Source organism: Struthio camelus, chromosome 2 (assembly GCF_040807025.1).
Source record: "Struthio camelus isolate bStrCam1 chromosome 2, bStrCam1.hap1, whole genome shotgun sequence".
Taxonomy (NCBI): domain Eukaryota; kingdom Metazoa; phylum Chordata; class Aves; order Struthioniformes; family Struthionidae; genus Struthio; species Struthio camelus.
Window position 1 is genome coordinate 115,947,788 of NC_090943.1, and position 23,500 is coordinate 115,971,287.

The 23,500-nt window shown below is 38.6% G+C and overlaps 1 long non-coding RNA gene across 3 annotated transcripts in view; it reads right to left on the minus strand.

Annotated features, from left to right (window-relative positions):
• The window catches only part of LOC104139120 (uncharacterized), an 82,249-nt gene extending 59,410 nt beyond the window's left edge, over positions 1-22,839 (minus strand). For 2 of the 3 annotated variants that reach the window (XR_011139139.1, XR_693047.2), the window contains exon 1: positions 22,717-22,803. This is a non-coding gene — a long non-coding RNA (uncharacterized lncRNA). Of the gene's footprint in view, positions 1-22,716 lie in introns of all 3 variants that reach the window. The other variant, XR_011139140.1, reaches the window with a different exon arrangement.
• Between the last annotated feature and the right edge of the window lie 661 nt (positions 22,840-23,500).

A 23,500-nucleotide genomic window follows, 5' to 3' on the forward strand; every position in this document is an offset into this window, starting at 1 on the left:
AATCCATACAGCAGGTTGTACATGAGGCTATCCTATACTGCATCCAAATTAAGCCTTGTCGCATGCAGCTAACTTGTGTATACTCTGAGAACCTCCCCACCTCCCTATAGTGAGACATTTGGATACCTCTCTCATCATACCAGCAGCTCAGCTGATTGCTGCCTTATTTCCACGCCATTTTTCCCACAGGGCTGCAGCAGCCAACTCCAGCAAGGCTCATCCATTATACTCCTCCCCTTGCCATAGGTCAGGTTGAGTCTACCAGCTGCTGTAGGTACAAGTGCGTGATGAATCTTAGTTTTCTGTCTCTGAATTCACAATAACATTTACCTCTCTTCACAGCTACTTTGAAGGTGGATATACTAAAGGATGCAAAGGACGGCCTGCATAAGGGGTTATGTAAGAACTCACGGGAGAGTCAAGACCCTGGGTGTAGCATCAAACCATACCACATGGAGGTTACACTTTTTTGTCCATAGTACTGTTTTCCTGTAAACTTTGTTCTTCAGCATTGCCATCCGGTGGTTTTCACTAAATACAGAATAGAAAAAATAATAAAAGTAGAATAAAAGAAGAATAAAAGAAGAAGAGGTAAAGAAACAAAAGGGAGTTCTCACAGAGATGTCTGAACTTACAGAAAAAAAGTCTATAAATGACATTTCTGTAGAGAAAACAAGATTTATTTTATTGAAAAGCATGGGCGACGAGGTACAGGCAAGCCTTCCAGTAAGCCATCTGGGCTCTCCGTAACTCCAGTTTGTGAAAACACCTCAGTCTTTACTAGCTCATCACAATCATTCTCAAACACGATGGAAACAAAGTCGCACACCAAAGCTCCAGTGAACTGGCATGGCAGAACAGGGCTGCTGAAGCCCAAGTGAGTAGCTGAAGGCATAAGCACCGCAGCTCTCTCATCACTCTGAGAGTACCAATCAGACCACAGCTTCTCTACAAAGCTCCTCCACCGTGGGACTAGTTGCAGGACTTGCTGGTGGAATCTGCATGGGATCACATAGCAGAAAAATAAATAAATAAATAAATAGAAGGGATGAGAAGAAGAAAAGCCCCCACAATTAATGCCCTTTTCAGACAAGAAAAAACAATAAGACTCTTACGCAGATCTTCCAACATGCCACACTAGCAGCCTCCATTTAAGCTGGTCATGCTTTTTTTCCTCTCCCTCTCCTTTTTTTTTTTTTATTATAAATTATGATCATCATAATGATCATATAAACACACCCCATTTAATCATGTACCACAATCATCATGTCATCGCCACTCATTCTGGCAGCAAGGGATATAACCCATGACAAGAGGTTGAATTACTCAGTCTTAGTGGCAGTAACTACAGAGGAAACACAATAGGGAAGAATTCTGCCCAAAATTACAATCTGTACAAGTCAGAGGGTTCTTTTTAACAAAGTATTAACTACAATCTGTTCTTGTATTGGAAAATATCTTTTAGGAAGGCAAAGAGGAAGTATGGTCATGTGATTAATTAAGAGGTTTCTCAGCCACATACTTCTCAAAGCTTCTGCAGATTGAGGGCCATATAAAAGTAGAGGTCTTCATCTGATAAAGCTGATTGCTTTACAAGGTAGAGAATCAGAGAAAGGTTATGTGGCTACATCTGTCAAAATAAAAAGTGATAGCACAGCCCTCCCCCCATTCACTCTAAAAAGGCTGAAGCATTACTGCCTCTAAACTTAAACTTTGTCAGAAACCAAAATACACCCGCTTGTTACTGTAGGTAAGTCAGCAACTAGAAAACATAAGGTAAATAAGCACACGCACCAAGGCAATCAAACTGCAACAAGATGGTTAAAGGGTCATTTTCAGATGGTTCATGTTTAAGTGGGAAAATAAAGTACAGGTCATGGGAAATTCACTCGCTCTGTCTCTTACATTATGCAACTGAGGCTCATCTTGTGTACTAACTTGAACTGAAACATTCAGTATAGTGGCAGGGGGTTAAAATACGGTTGGTTGTAGGAAAATAAACAGTACCAGCTCTTGCAAACACATTGGTTTCTGCTAGTATGTAGTGTCCTGGTTCCAGCAAATGTTTGATGATTGCAGTAAACATGTCTTGATTACTGAAAAATCATCTTAAATTAAAATACAATAGGTATATTAAGAAATCTCTCTTAGCAGCTACAAATTAGAACATCAGTCCTGCCAGCTCTTACATACGCACTTCATTGTAAACTCATCAGTAATCCCAAATTAAGTACACGCAGAAGTGTTGACAGGATTGGGGCCATCAGAGACTCATCCTCCAAGTACTGACAACCTAAGTAATGTGCTAGCTTCAGCTAGACTACCCAGAGATGTAAGACGGACCTCAGGCAAGAGGCAACTGCAGCATCACACCCAAGTCTGGGACTGCATTCCGACACCCGTAGGGCGAAGCAGGATGAAGGTTACTGAGTAATGCCCTTGGCACTTACTCAGCAAGCGTGTGAGTGCGTGCGTAACTTTAAGACTTCAGATAGACTTGACCTCACTAAGGCTAACCACAGACTTAATTTTTTCACTGGATAGGGTTTTTAGTGAACAAGTACTGCATAAAAAATATACGCAGAGTAAAGTACTTCCCAACTTAAGAATGGTAGAATCTAGTTTCAAAGCAATAGTGTTTTCCATGTAAATATGCAGCATTATTATAAATCATTATTTTTAACATATATCATCTTAATAAGCAACAAGCAAAAAGGAATTGAATACAATAGCATGGTAGTACCTGAAATACAGAACAATGAATAGTTTTAATCCCTGCAAGCTGATAGTCTAGGCAAGAGCAAAGGTATGTACAAACCAAGAACACCTTACAGTGGGAGAGGGAAACAGTTAAAGCAATTGACTTCAGAATGGGATATTATATTAAGACCTCTAATGAAAAGCTAATTGGATTAGTGGAAAGAATACTTGGATTTAGGGTAACATACAGTCAGTCTCTTGCTATAAAATTGTCATATATACAGGCCCGGAAAGAGGAATCCCTTAATTCTGTTAAGTTTTAGAACAGCATTAAAAAATTAAGAAGACTTATTTTAAGACCTTTTTCCTTTTAAGCTGAGCACGAGGCAATAGCAGACTAGCTTCGGATTCTAGAAGGATTTCATTTATTGGTTTCCTTCCCTTAAATCCCCTTAAATATTCAAGTATTTGTATGAGGGTAATGTTTTTTTATTCAGAACAGTGCCATGGGGCTAGTGACATGTGGGTCTGCTTAGGCCAAGATGACATTCTGTATTGTTACAGGAAGAGAAAAACTAAACAGGCACCCCTTAGATCTTTGTCCCTTACTGTGAGAGAAAATCCCATAAGAGTCATCAAAGCACAATGTGGACTTAAAATAGCAAATTACTAATCAAAACTATCCAGCACATTCATCTTCAGAATGATCACTGAATGCACACCCTGCCTCTCCCCACAGACACAAAGGATCAAGGGGCTGATGACTATGAAGGGCTTAAGAACATGAGAGAAAGAAATGGGTGCAAATTTGTCAAGGAAGCCGACAAGGGTAGACTGCTCAGTTACAGTGACAAGCTGCTCTTTTTCTGCCTAAGTGCCTGTCTGAGACCATTTCCGAGGAAATGTTATCTATGGAAATTAGGATCATAAAAAGAAATGTTTGTGATACTGCATAACAGAAGGCGGGTTTGCTAGCTGATACAAATATAGCACTGCTTAAAAGAGTCTTCGTCCGCAAAAGGCTGATCACATGGGAAACATCATTTCGTTTTTCAGTCACGTTTTGTAGTACGTTCTCCGAATAGGACCAGATTTTCAAGAATATTCATCACTCAGCTGCTCTCCTTGCAGCACTTATAGCCCACTTTAAAAAATACATTAAGATCTCGCTTTCTTACATATTGACAATCTAGTTCCCATTAGGGGGAGGGGAATTTCAAAAATCTTGGCAATTGCATCAGGAAAAAGAACAGGCAGATATCCGAGGATCACAACAGCAGACTAAAGAAGCAGTCCCGGTCCATCTTCTACTTAACTAACACTAGTTTCCCTCTCTTTTTCACCAGTTATCATTTTTGAACAAAATGACAACTGTGCACCCAGTCAAAGAACAACATGAGCGGAAAAATGCATTTTCAACCACAGGATAAGAATGCATTTCCTAGACTAAAGAGTGCATGATCCAGATTTATAATAAGACAATCAAAACACAGAATAAATGGAGCAGTGTGAGAGGATGGAAACATTCTTGGAGCACAGTGAGACAAGTTCTCATTTGCTGATTGCCTGGACTCTTCCAGATGACACTACTTAGGATGAAACAGCTGGGCTTAACCTGTGGAGCAGGCGTGCTCCCTAAATCCTGCTCCGTGATATGTTAGGCCAAGGAAAATTAACAGAAAACATCACAGCTCCTGTAGTGCCCTCCTTAGAACTGGCTGCTAACAGAGAGCAGGGCTCACAGAGGAGAGCAACAGGGCAAGAGTCAAAGCTGGAACGTGCCCAAAGCCAAGGTGTCTGTCATAGAGGGTTGCTTAGAGCAACATCCAACTTCTCACTGAGCAGCCTCGCCCAGAGTTAAGCTCTGCATGACAAAAAGAGCTGCAGACTGACAGATATGCTGCACTTGCAAGGCATGATGGGCAAAATCTGTCTGAAGTTTAAGGAAGTGCAAAAAAAGGAGGCTGACCCCCTGGCAGAGCCAAGATGGACAACTTTTTTTCTTTTCTTTTTTTTTTTTTTTGGAATATGGGAGAACGAAACACAAGGAAGTGGCAGCCAGGGAACACAAGGAGCCTTGAGCTAATGGCCAGAAGCCCATGTTTACTGGCTGGATAAGGTCAGTCAGCAGTTCTCATGGGCAACCAGGTCAGAACAAGAAGCAAGGAGGCAGTAGTAGATTTCAAAAGGATAAGGTGAAAGCATCAGTTTTAAAGGGCGTGTCAGTAACAAGCAACCCACCCACTTTAAAGGCACTATCTGTAAGCCTAAAAGCACCCCTTCATACAGCTTCTTCGGACGCTCCCTTCTTTACATCTCCTAGTCCTTCATATGTCTGACTAGCTTTAGGTTTCTGTTCATATCACATCTCAAAACTGAGATGTGCCTTCTCTGAAAAAGTAATAAACCCCACAACATGGAGCCACCCACTCCGTGACCCATCAGGGTTTCCCTAAGGCTCCAAAGTTACTTTCCATTTTACTAAAATGTAGTGGTGTGCAGAAACTCACCCCACCCTTTAGCCTAAGGTCTCCCTCTCTAATCACAAACATTTGGTTATAAACCATTTCTGCTGCTACTTTATACTGAAGTTAAGAGGTTTGGTAAATCCTTAAGTACTATTAAAAACACCCATACTAGCTTGCATGCATTTCTCTTTCAAGCCAGTCGCTTGAGGCTTTTCTTTTGCTCCTAACTTTGCTGTTTGTTTTATAAGCTTTCTTCTAGAAACCACTGCTTCTCCTCTCCCCAACCCTAAATCTCCACTCTCTTCCTACCTGCTTTTCCCAACTCAGAATGTCACTAGTCCTTTCCTACTAGTATCTACTTTTTAGGACCTCTGGAGGAAACTAATACCACCCACAGCCTGTATGTAAATCAGCTAATTGGTAGGGGGCTTAACACATCTCCAGTCACGGCCAGAAACAGAGAACAGATAGCATCCCCACCCAAGCCCACGCAAGTCCTTGCCAAACATATCATAAGGTAGCATGTTACACCAAATGCATGCCAGATTCTTCTCCTGCTGGGAAGTAAACCAGTCTACATCCCCACTGCTTCTCTGGAGTCCCAGCCGATGGATTTAAACGGTTTGTAGCACGTCACTCCAGATGCGTCTGCACTGTATGCAGACTGTTTGAGCCATACAGAAATAGAACTGCTGAATGCAGTAGAAAAGGGGTTACAGTCTCTTTTACAAGGGAAAAAAAAGAGCCCTAGGAAGTCTTAGTAGCTATATCCCTATAAAAGGAGAGTGAAAGGGGATCAAAGGATTTACTGAATGAACGTGTCATGAGATGTTAAGAAGACAGCACAACAGGAAGCAAATAACTCAAAGAGGTGTTGGCAGGGCCTGCAAATGCCCCTCAGCACAGAAATAACCTAGAAAGAATGAAAAAATTCTATATGGGACTACAAGAACAACACGGTACATCAGTGCATGGATGGGAAGAGAAAGATGGAAAGGATAATTCTCCTACTAGGCGGCTTTGTGAAATTATTCTACCATGACCTGGCAATCCACTGTTGGATCTGGCTGATTACTACAACTAAAGTTCCTTCAGAGTTTATAGCGAGGCTGCTGTAAACAAAGACTTTTCCACTGAAACCAATGTAAACAAAACATCGAGTAACACATTTTCCTTTCCAACAATTGTAACAATTGTACACTGTCAAATGGCATATGAGTTCCAAAAACACAGTTACTCATATTCAAAAGTGAGCAACTCTTCTTTGCCTGTCTCTATTCAACTTCATTGACATTTTATTCACTGAAATCAATTTCACTTACACATGAAAGGTCAGAATACAACTCTGCTGCTACATATTTTTTTATTTAGCTAGACCTCCACTGACTCCAGCAAGGTTACTTCAAACCCCAGGGGAAGTCTGGACTGCATAGACTGCATAGACTCAATCCCGGAGACTTTTGTTTGAACACAAGACAATAGCAAGTCTCAAAATAGTGAGAAAATATCTGCAGCCTCTAAACCTCTAACACAGTAAGACCAGAGGGGTTTTTTAGCTACTAAAAGCTAATCTTTTTGCCATGTAGGAAGAGTAGTACATTTGTGTACCTCTTCTACAGTATTTATTGCTTCAGTTAATGAATACAGATTTGGAGACATATCCTCATCAGATACAAGCAATATAAGCAAGTACTGCTGATGATTCTTAAAATAAAGTCAATACAATCTAGTAGTGTCTCTCCAGGTTAATTGGGACAGAAAAGAAACATATCAGAGAGAGAAATTTCATCTGGATTTCAAGGTCAGAGCTAGAGTATGCTTTTTTTTCTATTGCAAAATCCCTATCTCTTGAGAAGGAACAAAATATTTCCCTGGAGGTTGATATTAAACCTTGAGCTAGTCAGAAATCCCGGAATAAAAGGCAAATAATAGAGGATTCTTCTGTCAACTATATTGTTTAACACATTAATCAGCATTCAAGGTACTGCTAGTCCCTTAACCCTGCTTGCAGCGTTAACAGAATCTGGAATTCTTCTAATTGGGACTCCTTCTTCAGGTGCTCAGAAGTCTGAAGACAATGTCTTGATCTGTAACCAAATCGCAAATACCATATGTCATGTGCAGATCAGCCAGAAGATGCCACACAATTGTCACATTTGCTTTAATACAGAGGAACAGTTTGTACTCGGTTCATTTCATGTTTTTCAAGACGATACTTTTTCACTGACCTCTGACAGTTTTTAAGCTAGAATTGGGGCATGCTTAACTAAATCAGCTGAAATCTTAAAATATCTATTTAACTCCAGCAATATATATTTCAGTGTAGCAAAAGAGGGCTATGTTAAAAGCTAGTAATGATTTATAAGACTGCTAATTCACAATGACTCAGAAAACAGGACCTCAGGGGCTTATCTGGTCTAGCTCCTTTCTCCAAGACCCTTTCTGTTTCCACGCAACCTCAGCTGATGTTTGGCTAATCTGCTGTTACCCCAGACTTTCTTCTAGCGGTCACAGACAATTTACTTTAGTGTTTCACAGTCCTTTCTGTTAGAAAGTTTTTCTGCATATATAGCCTGCATCTTTGTAGTTATAGTTATAAATATTTTGTATCTCACCCCTGTTCATCAGAGTTATTCCTTTCTCCTTTGCACTAGTCACTTAAATGCTTGAGAACTATAGTCATATCGCCTCTAAAGTCTCCATTTCTTCAAGCTAAGTAACCCTAGTGTTTCTAGTATTTTTATAGGTTATGCCTTTTAGCCTTTAAGTCTTTTTTTTTTTTTTGTCTTTTTTTCTGAGCCTCTGTCATTATTCTTTAGGTGAAATGCCCCAAACCAGCCACAGTACTCCAGCTGAGTCCTAAGCCTTTCTGAACAGAGCAGGAATTTTCTTCACACCTCTTGCATGCAAAAACTAGTTTATAAATCAATGTAGGGAGTTTGTCATTTTTGAAAAAAACATGTCAATGTTCATTCCAAATAGTGATACACAACAACACCCAGATACTTTTCTGCAAGAATTGCTATCTAACCAATTGTTCTCACTCTGTTTGTGTAGCCAATTGCTCTTGCATAACTATACTACCCTGAATTTATAGTAGTAACTACTATTACCCTATTGAATTTGAAGCTAATGAATTCAATCCATTTCCTTAGGCCATTTCTCCAAGATCATTCTTCTTCAAGCATCCTCCCGGCTAACTCAGTCACTCCTTTACTTCCAATTAGAAAAACAGTTGCACAGCCTTACTCATTTACTAATGGCAGAGATCTCCTAGGCACAAATCACAGTTTTTACAGAGTTTTGAGCTACAATAAGGAAAAAATTAAGCCAAACACAAAGAGAGAAAAATGAATGAGAAGAAAGATAAGATAAGCCCAGGTAGCTGGGCTTTTGCTACAGGCCTACACTCCCACCAGCCATCTGATAACATGAAACATGGTGTGCTAGGTAAGGAAAGAACATAGTACATACTCAAAAATAAGTGGCATAGGTACAAACAACAGAAGAATAAATCCATGCCTCTCCAGGGAAAATAGGGGAAAAAACCCTATCTCCCAGTTACAATGAAGAAAAACAGTTCTTTCTAAATGTCTGACACATTATATCCATGAAGCAATAGAAACCAAGCAATTTAACTGCATAACCTATTGTTAATATGACAACTCAAGCATGGAGGAATAACCTGGCAGCTCATAAAGACAAAGACGGGCATGATTTTGTTTATTCCTTAGACAACAGCTCTACCACATAGCTGTGCACAGAGGAACAGCAGAATTAAATTATCCAGATAAACATTCCCAAGTCAAAAAAAGGCAGAGACACCTGAACTCTGAAGCCATACAAACATCTTTTTTTAATCATAGCTCAGCTACCATCTGGAAAACCCCATGGTACTAGCAGCCACGACAGAAAACCTTAAGACACTTCCTGGACAAATGCCTGGAATCACATGACTCTGAACAGGACATTTTTCAAACAGTCACTTGACAGGAGGTATCTATAGAAACAGTATAGAGACTGCCTGAAGCTAAAAGCAAAAATCAGATCCTATCAGCATTTTTAAACTACTTTTTTCATGGGCAGCAAAACTAGTGATATATAATCTCATGCTTGGATTCTTCATTGTCTAACATAGATGCAAAGTTCACTTGAAACTTTTCCCATCACCGGGGATTTCAAAATATCTTTATCTATGGTACTGGTGCTTATACGCTGATCTTCTTCTAAGTGCAATGTTAACCTCTCTCCCTCTTCCATCTGCCCAAACTTCGAGAGATGCTAGAGCCTTCTGATCATTATTGTCTTTCCAAGCTTGGTTGAAACCGGCCAGCGGGTTCAAAAGTTACGAGGGGTGCAAATAAGGGCAAAAGGACATACAGGCCTACATTTTGCTGATAACAACTAGGTCCTTTCATTTTAGGGTCAAATCCCAGCATTAACTTGGGTTTGATGGAGTTCTTTCTGAGGCATACCGAACACAACTGCATTGATATCAGCAAGAGGTTTGCAAAGGATGTCTTCTCCCAAACTCTGCAATCAATGTCTTTCTATTCAGTCTTTCTAACCTGTTTTCTATTATCACATTAGGTTTGCACAGATTTAGGTAGTTGTCAGGCCCTAATCTTATAAATATACATGTGCATATTGATTATTACATGACTACTTAATCATGTGAGCACCCTAAGTCCCCTCTTAAGACCAGAATGAAGTTTTCTATTCATGGTTCCTAGACTGGGACATTACTCTACTTCGTGATTACTTTCCTTTTTGATTCTCTTTGCCATATAATTAAAAATAAGACACAGTAAGTCAACATAGTTGGCAAATACCAGACATAATACCTTGTCTCTGAGAAAAGAGGAAAAGTGATCTGGACAATTAAAGACCTTTGATTTGTTTAACCTCATCCACGGTTTTAGTATACTTTTGGAAGGAAAGAAAGAAATTAAAGGCACAAAGGAAAGTGGAAAATTGGGAGTACAATGTAAAATGGGTTTACCAAAGGCTGAACTTTTCAGAATAATAGATTTTCAAACAAGAGGAATGAACTAGTTTTCATATATCTGGACTTCATTAAAGTCCCTTATACGGTGTCGTATGGGAAATGATTATGCTGTAGAAAATGGGAATTGATTTCAACAATTGTAAGCTGGTAAGAAACTAACTAAAGGGAAGGATGTGTTGGCAGCAAAAAAATTGATTGGGGAGAGGTTCTCTTGGCATTCTTCAAGAACCTATATATTTTCATTCATGCCTTTGGCTTAAAAAGCAACGTCATGAAGATGGACCTATTAATCAAGAGGACAATCAGAGTAGGGTAGCTAAAAAGTGTGACCTGTGCACCACCTGCAATATACACATTTCAATAGATAATATGTGGCTTGGCAGGCAGCTGGATGCCACCAACAACTGTAATGGCAGGTCAGTTGGAAACCCTCCACTACTATTGACACTCCTAACAATTTCCACTGGCAGGGTAAAGGGGACGGCAATTTCCAGCTTCTCCATCTGGGCACTGAGAAGGACCAGATGACCTTGAGGCATGCAGCTCTGGAAATGAATTAACATCCAGGTAGTGCCAAGCATAAAGCCAGGCATTTAGAAACCACTTTGACTTTTGCCATAGGCCGGGATCTCATCAGTTTGATGAAGAGCAAGAGAAAGAGTGAGTCAGTCAGTAATAGAAGGAGGAAGAAGCACACCTATCCTGTTACTGTGAAAAAGAAATGTGGTCCTGACATATATAGAGGCAAAACTGTTTCTCTATCCAGCAGGAATACAGATTTCACTATAGAGCACTTTTATGAAACCATCTCTATCATATCTCGTACAATCCCAGCCATGTATGACCACCACATATTGGAACAGGTGTAGATTACTAGAATGGATGAAGAAAAGGGTCTGTTTAATATCTATAGCTAAGCTAAGAAAATTTGACTTGTATAGCCTACAAAAAGGAGGTTGAAAGCAGATGCAATTGCTATCCATAAAAACAGTATGGTATACCAACGCGGGTACTGATAAAAATTACTTAAGCTGCAAGAAAAGGTCGGCACAAGAACAAAAAGTATAAAATGAATCATGACTATATCTAAACTGAAAATTAAAAGAACATTTCTAAATACCAGAGAAATGGTATTCTGACCCCAGCCCAAATCCTACAATAATTCATTGCAAGATGGCATTTGATTCATTTAGTGACTTAGAATTTCCCTTCTAGTCCAGGACTTCCGCATTCTTTCTAATATATTCTCATCCTAGCCTCAGAGGTGCTGAGAAAAAGATAACTAAACCCAGTATGCTATGAAGCTGGCAAACTAGATCAAGTAAGCTGCCAAACCGAGGCCTACCTCAGGCTAAATTAATATGGACAGAATTGATTTTTCTTATGTGGTACAGTATGTGTACAGGGGACGTAATCTATAAAACTGTTCTTCTGCATTTTATGCCAAGAATTTTTCTTAACTGATGACTTGCAGGCTCAGTTATATAATCACTAATCTTTCAAACTGACTAACTTCAATCAGAATCACATGCATACGAGGTCAGGTACCTGAACTCTTTTTTTAAAAACCCATAATAACACAGATTCAACATGCACTCCCTCTGTGAAGCCACAGTGCTAGGCTGGAGGAGGACTTTTCCACTTTTTAATTTCAATTTGAAAAAAACATTTAAATGCATTTCTATAGTGTCCACAGGGTAATAAATAACAATTTGAAAAAGAAAAATCATGAAGCAATCACATTCCACAGCACTTTAGATGAAGCCACATGAGTTCATGCTGTATTCTGAACTAAAATTTCCGTTAAAGGACAATTGTATCCAGAAGTTTAAATGTGCAAAAAGTTAAGTGTTTTGTAATAAGGGATTATTCCCGGAAACAATTATGCTACTTTGGTGTCCTACTTATTAAAACAACTTTACTCCCCTTTCCGCGGTCTCCATTTGTTTATTTATAGCTCATTCACTTATTAATATTCTTTTCCACTAACCCAAATGACATCTTCCCTATAGAGTCTAAGGGGTATACAATGCAAGAATAGGACAGAATGAAGATGGCAAAGTATATGTTTTCCAAGAATAAAATTTCATTTGTTGCAAATGTTTTCCTATTCAACAAAGGCCAAAAGAAATTACTAGCAAGCTCCTCAGGAGGCCCCACTCCCACAAATAAACACATGGGCTAAAAATGAACCCATATTCAAGGCTTCGTTTGAGAACTTGGAAAGGTCTGTCATGTTCTGTGCACGCAGTGGCAGCAAGCAATTGCCAGCAGCTAGGAGAGGGTACCATGGGACCAAACCTCATTGCTTATGTAGCATTATGTAGCATTTGTGATAACAAAATCTGCAGTGGGGAAAACAGCTCCTACAGATGCAAAGAGCATAAATACCTGTGGGAAGTTGAGAAAGGAAGCAGCAAGAACATTCAGATTTAATTTGCACAGAGATTTTGCTACAAAGTTGCAGGTACTTCCATGGATAGAAAATTGTGTTTGTGCTATTAAAATTCAAAGGATGTTTAATGACTCTCAAAGCCTACTGAGCTTAATCCAGAAAGTAAATCTTACTGTAAGTTGTGTTGGTGTATTTATTTGCTTTTCAAATTTAATTTTTTTTGCTTTTTACTAAATTTAAATAGAAAAAAAATCTATTTCAGTAGAATCCTACTACTTAAACAGCTGCTATTTAGTTTTCTAGAGCTTTCTTATTGAAAGACGAGATCTAGTTTTGCCACGTAAAAACGTAAAAGGACAACAACGCTTTCCTAGTGAAGCACCTCATTAGCAAATGTGAAGACCTGGTACGCTCCAAAATGAGTTCATGCAACCTATTAACCCTGTAAATTACAGAGGCAGAAGAGAACAATTCTCTAGAAAGAATTGCATTCGGAGACCTCTGTCAAGAAGTGGTGAGAAAAGGCAAGCTACATCTGACATTCACATTTTTGCCAGGGGTATTTCGGCTGTCAAGTAAAACCAAGTGCTAGCAGAAGTGGCAAGTTTGGACTTGATATGGATAAGTCACCTCCATTTGGAGCAGGGAGCAAAAGCTATTGGCTTAGAGATTGTTATAGGCATTTAATCAAAGTCACTCAGACTTATGCGTAAATCTGTATGTTAGACTCCCCTAAAGTTGAATAGGTTTCACATTCATTTTGCCAGCTAAGGTGGCAAACGACCTCAGAGTCAAAAGGCCCACAGCTTTAATCCTCTTAGAGTCTCTGATCCTTGTATGAATTTGGGCGCAACTTTTTACTTTCTTATACCTCTGTCAGTTCAGCTGGAAAACCGGGTAAGAAGCAGAGCTTTGCTGAAAACCAGATGCTCCATCTAAGCCAAGTTCTGTTGAAAAATAAGAGACCATACGCTTTCCTTAAAGTAATCACTACAGTCAATAAAATGTGCTGTGGGGGAATGCAAATATAATCTCTCACAGAACATAAATCATAGATTATGATTTGATGTGAAAAAAAAGAAATAACACAAACAAGACACATACAGAAATATTAGCTTCCATAGAACAAAGTCAGCACTTAAGTTTGGATTCTGGAAATGTGTATACATAAATATACAGACCTTTGCTCACATAAGGTATTTTGAGTTCCATGCGACTAGTTGTATGCATAAATAAAAGAAAGGCTAGACAGATATTTCCTTCAAATGTGAAAGTGGAGTGTTTTCTGTATACATCTGAGTGGACTATAAATTTAGAATCAGATTTATTCCATCTTTCCCAGCTGACACGTTCACCAAACAATGAAGGATCAATGGCAAGAGAATAAATTGTATCTCATCTATCTGTAATATTCAGAGCATAAATTGATATATCAAATACAGTGCTAAAGTTCTTCTGCACATTATTCTTTCCTTCTTTCTTAAGCACTCAGCCTACTTTTTTCTGCTGCTTATTTCATCTCCACATCGGTTTGTGCATCCTTGGCACAGAGACCATTTTCACACATGTCAAGGAAGTCTCTGAGGTATCAAATAAACACACTCTTCTTAGTGTAGTCTACGTTTTACCCAGGTCCGCAGAAAAGCAAAGCCAAATAAGGATTATGTTTTAAGGGAATGCATAAAAGTCTGGGGAAACATTATTTACTTTAGATAATTTTTTTTTTCCAAAAAGAAGACAAATCAGGACAAGATGCTACTTTTTAATCATCATGGGCTATGGAAATAGTGAAACAAGAAACAATAACAGTTTCTAATTATGGAGAGTTTTTGCTATTTCTTTAGGAAGTCTTTGTGGGAAACAACTGAATGACCATTAGAAATTGCAAGGGTGTTCTGCAACAGCTGAATCCCTCCTGGAGTCATGCATTTCTTAGCTAATAATTCAGTGCTGGCTTCATTACCAGTCCTTGCTTCTGTTAAACCGGCTAAAAACTATTTACATGTTTCACTAAAAAAATAAAATCCATGGGATGTATCTACAAGAAACACAGAATTCCAGTCTTCAGTGATTTGGGTCTTCATTTCATCAGAACTGTTGAAGAACCAGTACAACAAAAGCAGGAATATCATAGCGTACCATAATCTATCTAACACCTAGGGTGAGCCAATATGAAGAAGGAGGCAACTGTTATTTGTTTTACACATATACAAACACATTGGCTTCCTTTGCATAATAATTGCATTTTCCCTATGTCATTCTTAGGGCTTCCTGTTACCAAAGCTTGAAGGCAAAGCAGCTACATTTCAATGCTGTAGGATTACCTGTACATAGATACACATGCAAATTAGTAAAACCTATTCTAAAGAATAGAATTAGTGTGCACCCAAATAAACATAAATATGATATGCTGGGAAGAGTCCACACAGCTTTTGCAGAGAGAAGTCACATCCCTATCCTGTTGGAGTTTTCAGAAGGACTCAACAAGCATGTGGATAAGGAGAGATCAACTGTATACAGTCTGTTCAGTTTTCCAAACGGTCTCTCACCCAAGGATCTCAAAAAAAAAAAAAAAAACAACTGGAATGTATAACTAAGATAAGAAGGGATGTACTCCCTGGAGTACATGGAGAAGTTACTGTTTCAAAAACAGGAAACACGAGGTAGGAATAAACAATCAGTTTTCACAGTGGCATTACAGAGGCTCTGTCTGTTCTGTTCAGCATATTCCTCAATATATTCATTCCCCTGTAAAAGGAAATGAATAGTAAGGCAACTAAGATCCTGCAGTTTCAAAGATATTCATAACAAAAATGAGGGTGACGCTAAGTTGCTGCAGAAGGCTTTTATAAAACTGACTGAGTAACAGAAAGGCAGATGAAATTCAAAGTAAACAAGTACAAAGTGATGCACACAAGAAAAACCAATTCTAACTTATCTTGACTATTGCTATGTAGGGACAAAATTTTAGGATTATAATAGATAATTCCACTCACCTCGCTGCTTCTTATTAGCCAAAAAAGCAAACTGAATGCCAGGAATTATTAAGAAAGGAGTAGACACCAAAGCAAAACATGTCATTACACAATTGCATTTCTTCTCTTGCCATTGATCCTTCATTGCCTGGTGAATGTGCCAGCTGGGAAAGATGGAATAAATCTGATACTAAATTTATAGCATACTCAGACGTGTATGTACATCTTGAATACTGAGTACAATTTTGGTGTCACCATCACAAAAAGAAAATAACAAAGCTAGAAAAAGTACACAGGCAAGAAGGATGACAAAAACCATGGAGCAACTTCTGTACAAAAAGTGAGTTAAAAGACTAGGACTGTTCACCTCAGAAACAAGACAACTGATAAAATTATAAGTAGTAAGCAAGATACAACCAAGAAATTCATTATTTCCAATAATACATGAAATAACGGCATCAAAAGAGATTATCAGCTGGTAGTTTCAAAGTAGCTAAAGGGCAGTATCTTTTAAAGCATCATATGCTGTGGGATCATTGTCAGACAGTATACCAGATGCCAAAGTTTACATTGGTTAAAAACATAAATAAACAACTTCATGAGACAGAAATTTTTCATGAGCTCTTAGTTGCCAGGACACCATCTCTGGCTCAGGAAACCCCTGAATTACAGCTCACTGAAGCTTGAACAGTGTACCAGTAAAGTATAATTATAAGACTGCCAGCAGCAAGCAGCCACTTTTGAAGTCAGAACATCAAACTACGTGCACATTAGGAATGGCTGTAAGGCCATGGTCTCCCATGCGCCAGCTTCAACATTCAATCTACAATCGCTTGATTGCAACATTCCCCAGTACAAGTAAATAGAAAGTCAGGGCATAGAAAGGTTTGATATGCAAATTATGTTTTATAACCAGACAGGTTGGAATATGCAAGAGCAACAGCTTATCCACTGGGAACTGTAGGGTTTTTTGCTGCCTTTCGTAAGGCACAACTCTTCCACCTCTCACTATTCATTTGATTGTTCTGGGCACCCCTCCACACACTTTTTCCACTGGATCATGCTGACAGGAACAAAAACGTACTTATTCTGCTGACACTTCCCAAGGGAAAGCATGTCCTAAACAAATCATTTTCAGCCACTTTCTGCGTGAACTGGAGATAAAGTGGCTCCCTGGAGAACCTGTGTGTGACCCTTCAGGAGCTGCGTTGTCTCTGCCGAAGAACAACTTTGTGGAACTGCGCACGCAACCCAAAGGATTTTGTTTTTTTTACTCCACCCTCATATTGCCAGGAGGTTTTCCAGACTTGCAACATTTTGTTTCCAGGGCAACCATTGATCTCAGATTTCAAACACTGCCAGAGCTGCCTAATTTGCTGCTATTCTCTCCTCTCTGCAGGTCTCTGGAAGCCCAGTTTTGCCACAGGGAGACTCCACCTCGCGCACATCTGGGGAGCTCTGACAATCCCATTAAGGCTAATGCCTGGATTCCTCACAACCTTGCATCTTATGCAATCCTTATGCATCAAGGTGGTACAAAACACTACTAATTTGATGTATCTTGAGGTAATCAACTCCTCAATTTTTAATTTCTTCTCCTCAAAAACCCTTTTAAGTAAGGGTTTAGGCATCATGCAGGGTATCTAGGTTTTGCGGAGAGGGTCCTTCCAGTATAAGATATGTACTCTTTCTGCTGGTTTCTGCACTACTACTATTCTGGAAAGGCAAAGAGACTGCAAAAAACACCTTGGAAAGGAAAACTTAAAACCAGCATATCATTCTTTCCATGTGCACTTGAAAGACATGACACAGGGACACAGCAAGATTTCCAGGACAGAAAGGAAGCGAGCAAGAAAAACAGCCTCCATCTAAGCAATCATATCACATGCAGAGATGTCCACACATGCTCCACTGACTGTCCTGATGTCCTGTAGCAGAGCACAGATTTTCCAGGGAGGCCAAGCCCACAGTGAACAGGCACTTACACCTCTTGCCATGCGTCCAGGTGGCTGTACAGCTCCCAGCCCCTTCTCCCCTCCCAGATTAGGGCTGTATTAGCTGTTCAGTCAGTCTGTGCCTGGAAAACAGGAACAAGATCCAGCCCCATAGGAGGTTTTTCTATGATGTCAGTAAACACGAATTACTAGCTCATCTAACTCTGAAAGTCAACATCCTCAAAAGACCCGGTTCAACCACACAGCTAAGGACACAAATTCAACAAATTCTACTAGTTGAATCCCATCCTGAACACTCTGGAGAGAAGAGACAAAAAACAGCCGCTTTTATAATTCCCTTTTTCAACTAGATGCATTATTTCTGGGTTGTACATTAAAACAGATGTCTCATTGATTTCCCAGTCACAAAGAAATCATTCATGTCTTGTGACGGATGTTTCTTCAGATGAACAGCTTCTACTTCAAATAGGATTTTTACCTCATGGAATAACTTTTCCCTAACTGATTTAAAAATATCTATTAGCAAACCAAAGCAATCGTCATTGCATTTTTTAAGCTACGGGTGAATAGAAAGGCTTTCTTTTCAAAAGTCTGAAAAATGTCACTGTCACTTGGCATTTTTATCCCATCCAGCATTGACGACCACAAAACAAAACAGGTGCCTAATTAAGAAGCATTTACTTATACTTTGTTTTATTTTTTTATTTCATTATCGCCCCTGAAACAATGTGCCCCGACATATGTATGTTTCACTTCTATCCACTCTCCTTCATTAATGGGAGCAAGTTTAGTGCACTTAACAAAACTTTCTAAAACAACTTTTGTAGGATTTGCTCATTCTGTATTCTTTGGAAAAAACTTAAAGGAAAGTGGGAAAAAATTACAGAAGTATATAGAAATTGTTTTCTATTTAGAAAGTAAAATGTCCTATGTCCTATCCTGAGGTAAAAGAAAGCTAGAAAAATAAATTTGTGATTTACTTAAGTACAAGAAGGAAAGCATTGTATATACTATTTTGTTTTTCAGTCTAGAAAAGACACACTGCTAAAAAGATTGCCTTGGTCTTTTCCTGTTAATCCTTTGCAACACAGATCCGTTGTCCCACTTGAACTCAATATAAATGGGGAATAAATGTCTCCCATGAGCTACTTAGTTCAACAGAATCTGGCGAAAAAAAGCTTGATTACAGCTTTAACATGCCTCTTCATTTAGCTGGGAGAATTTGTAGCACCATTCCCTCCAGCAGATTTTTTTTTCTCAAGGGGTTGCATCAAAGATGAAGAAAAGAGCAGCTAATACGTTTTACAATGAATATGGCATGAATAGCTATATGCACCAATTCACTTCACAGGCTTCTTCTGTCTGACCAGAGCACACCTGAGTTTCTGCTTCTTTAAAAGATGGTTACAGTAGCTGCTGTTTGCCTGTCAAAAAGTACTTTAAAATGATCTCATACAAGGGACCAAAAATACACTCACAAACAAAGCCACTTTGTTAAATCAATATAAAACTTGTAAATGCCTATTTCATTAAAAATTTAACTTAAGAGACCATCGAGGCTTATGATTTAAGGTTAAGTTTGAAATGCCAAAGCTTTTTTTCCACAAGCTTCTCTCTCATAGATTGCTCATATTCCTCACAGCTATATTTAATGATATGCCTGCTTCTGTTTCTCAGATAATACAATAATATACAATAAACATAAGTCTTGGGTACTGGAAATTCATACTCTGAAGTTTCCGCTTATATGTGCCATTCCTCATGCATACTGGTAACCACTCTGTTTACGTAACTGTATATACATAGCTGCAAAATAACGACCTAAACAAATAGAATAAAAACCTAATAAAAAGGTCAGAACCACACAAACACCCCCAAAAATCTTAAACATCACAACACATCCAAGAATTTTTCTAAAAAAAAAAAACCTAGTATCTCAAGCACTTTTTAAAACTCATTCTATGCTGCAAAAATTCTATTGGAGTAGAAACAGTTTTTAAGAGAAAATACCAGTCACAGAAGACACAGAGAATGTTTTCTTTGTTTCCTTTAGCAGCACGGGAGGCATATATCTCTTTCTATTTTGCCCTGTCATATCAAAATCCCTCAAAGCTTCTAGAGGAATAATGAAGCGCTGCTCTTGCTTTTTGTATGCACAAGTATGGCACTCTAGTTCATGTGCAAATGTAGCTACGGGATACTTGCAACCATGTATTACCACAGCAGGGCCTATCCTTACAAATGTACATATGTCATACAGCATGCATATAAGTCCATGACTGCTTATATGCAAATATATACATGCAAATATCAGCAGACTTAGAAGTCCAGCAGCACAGGCTGCATTATCCCCCAATCCTTCCAAGAAAGCCAGCTATTTTAAGCACTGCAGGAGCATGGGTTACACATGCATGCAAAAACAAACATGCGGGGTGACATGCTTTCCATATGAAAAGATGAGTTTGTAATCTCTGTGGGTGTCAATTTAGCATAATCCCCAAAGAAAAGTTTTGCTTGCTTTAAAAGTACACTAATGTCTTAGTTAAGAAGGGTCCATTCATTTCAAGCCCAAAATACATAAACATGCCTTGAGTAATAAAGTAGAAAAGGTACTTTTTGCTGATGTGTTGTGGTTTAGGATTTCTGAGGAGGTGAAGTATGGAGCTAGGTTGTTGTTTTCATTTTCTGAGGGACTTTTATTATTATTAAGCTTTAATTTAGTTTGGCTCGATCCTTGTTTTGTAGGTATGTAAATATAAGCAATCCAGTGCCAATAGCTGGAGCAGTAATTCTGGTCAAAATGAAACACAGAGCTCTAGGCTATAAACTTAAGACAAAAATCAAAGGATTTAAATGAAATCTGACATGGCAACTCATTAAATTCAAGACTATCCATGATATTTTATTAAACATCAGTTAAGTGCATCTTTAAACAAGATGAATGTAAGTTCAGGAAATGAAACAGTCGTTGCCTAAATATCTAACATACTAGAGACAAAAGAAACACACCATTGCTGAATCAAACCAGAGGAATAAGGCCATTGCCTTATCTTCAAGAGGAGTCAATATCAGGGTCTTCAGAGGCATTTACACCCTTCTTGCTTTAGAAAGCCATGGAAACACCTGCTTTTCCACTCTCCTGTTCTCAGTGTTTGACACTTCCTGAAACGCTTCAGTTTTGTCTTCCAGTGTTTTCTAACGTGACTGTGGATGATCTGGTTATTAATATGAAAGAAAAAAACCTTTTGAACAGAGTTCAGCTTTTTTTTTCTCACAGCAAAGAGTTCAGTCTGATGGGTTTTGTGTGATAGTATATTGAAGTTATTTTTGTCAAGTCAGAATTAGCTTCCATTTTCAGTGAGCATTGCCTTGTTCTTATAGTATCAGAAAAAGGAAATTGTCCCTCTCTAGTTACTGTTGTTTACCATAGATTATTGTATCTACTTTTACCAAACCCTTTCTCATCCATCTCCTTTCTAGGATATGCTCAAATACCAATCTTAAGACAAGATGACTGAACACAGTATTCCCAATGAGGAAATCACTGTGCAGACATCACAGCATTTAAGTATTTGATATCATATTTCTTATGCACTTGAACAGTAAGCTTAATTTTGATTTCATTTTCTATATGTTGAATATAAAGCTTTCACTCAGCTGTCTACAATGACACCCAGATACTGTTTTTCAGGATATAAAAACTGCCATACTGTGTAAGTCTAGGTTTGCAGTCCTGTTTCTGACAATAGCCAGATGTTTCAGTAGAAGACGTCAAGAGACCTACTGCAAGTAACTCAGATGATGTTCCCTCCTCCCATGTTAGAGATCTTCCTTATCTCTGCTGATTGGCTTAGTTTAAGATTGTTTTCTGTGATGATAGAGTTAATGTTCAGTCATGTGTGAAAAGTTCAAAATGTTTCTTCCAAAGGCACATTACTTTGCAGCTTTCCTTGAATTATATCTGTCAGTCGCTCAAGTAAGTTAAGTCCATGTGATGTTCTCCCCAAGCTAACTAACTGAAATAATTTTGTGCTATTACATGTTTTTTTGCTCATCTCTTTTTGCATACCATTAGCAAGTATATTAGGTAACACATATCTCAGGATACAGACTTAGCTCCCTTCTTGTACACATTTTGCTATAATATTTTATTACATTCTTGTTTTTCTGGAAACACTTTCTTTTTCATAGCATGACTGTTTAAACTTCTTGAATAAGCATTGTGGAGAATTTACCCAGGATTAACATTTCAATTAAAGCTATTAATTGATTTTCTTTTACTTGTTTTTTTAATGACCCAGTCTAAACTTACTAACAGATTAGTGACACACAATTTTCCCATTGTGAAAACTGTGCTAGTTAGGTTCAAGTATATCGAGATATTATTCATCTTTTATTTCACTTTAAATGTTCCCTTTAAGCAAGAAAATACAATGTAGATATTGTATCAGTATCAATACAGTATCTCAATACAGATGTTTCTGGCCTATAATTATTCACAGCACCTTTTGCCCTTTCAAAAGACATAGGTGCAACACAGGATAGCTATATATTTTTGGAACAGGTGGGTGATGGGTTTTTTGTAGGTAAATGAAGGCAATGAGAATTGTAAAGTAATGAAATGTTTAGATACTAGCTATTGTTTTAGGCACATAATGTTGAGAAACACCTCTACTCCTGTAGATGTGAAAATAATTAGGTTGTAGATGAGGGACCAGTAAAGCTCTTTTGAAAATAAGTAGCGTCACGCCCGGCATTTTGAGGGCTAACATAATGCATGCTGAGCTGCGTTACGAATAGCTCTAACTATGCATCTCACTGCTTAGACATATGTGTATTATACAGCAATTGAGAACACATTTTCCCAGTCCACCAAATCAAGTCCTCAATCCCCAGAGGATTAGAAGTGGCTAAGAACAGGGAAACTTAAGTAGCTGCCAAAATATGTTTGAGTGTTGCAAGTTCTTCTCAACCCATCCTGCTTTAACAAGCTACAAGAAAGTAGCTTATTTTACCGTGTATCTCAGGCTATGATCACATTTCCCTATTGCCAGAGCTCTGCAAACTGTCTGCGATGGGTATACAATCTGCTTCTCAGAGAACTCGAGACTGCCACAGAGATTATTTTTACAAAAGTTATCTTAATTTATGAAAAACATAACATTTCCACAGCAATGTTTTAAAGAAAAAAGTAGGAAGATTTAAGAGTACTTACCAGCTGAGAGAGAGACAGTCACAAAATAGCTGTTTTAGAATGACAGATGTTTTGCTTTGCCAAATTTAAAGGATTAGTTTCCAAAAAGTACTCCTAGCAAACAGTGTGACAGCCGTTATACATAGCTGCCATACAAATAAGGCAGCATTCCTCATTACGTGAGGAAAAGAAGTAGTGACCTTTTAACCAGAAAGCGGAAGACTGCTTTTGTGTAGCTCCTGTGCATTAATTTGTGTCTTGTTGTGAACTCTCAGTACTCCAACTCTATCAAACAGCTAAAGAGCTCCCAGTTACCACTGCAAGGCCAATTCCTTACTTGCTCACGCTGCACTGCTCTTGGACCATCACGAGTATGTCTCAAGATGAAACGCTTCGGTGCCCTTGCATGCAGTCTGTGTGTTTTCCACAGCCTTGTAGCTTGAAGCACCCAACATATAACCAATGTGTTAACAACACCATATGCTCTGTTTTACTTTAAGAATACTGCCACATGCGGAAGTCTCCCACATGGAATAATGTCATGCCATCACACCTAATCTGCTACACACAAGCTGATGTCCTGGGGCATGGCATGATCCAAAGAGGAGACCTGAGCTCTTCTCACCTTATGCAGAAATATATGTGGCACCAGCATTTTGATAAAGCTTCCCAAGACTAGTACATCTAAAACAAGATTACTCGTGAATTGTCGCAGCAGCATTACACACAAATCATCAGCCAATTTTAGAAGACTAAAGGCAAGAAACAGGGCCAATGACAACTCCCCACTCTGTGGTGATTAATT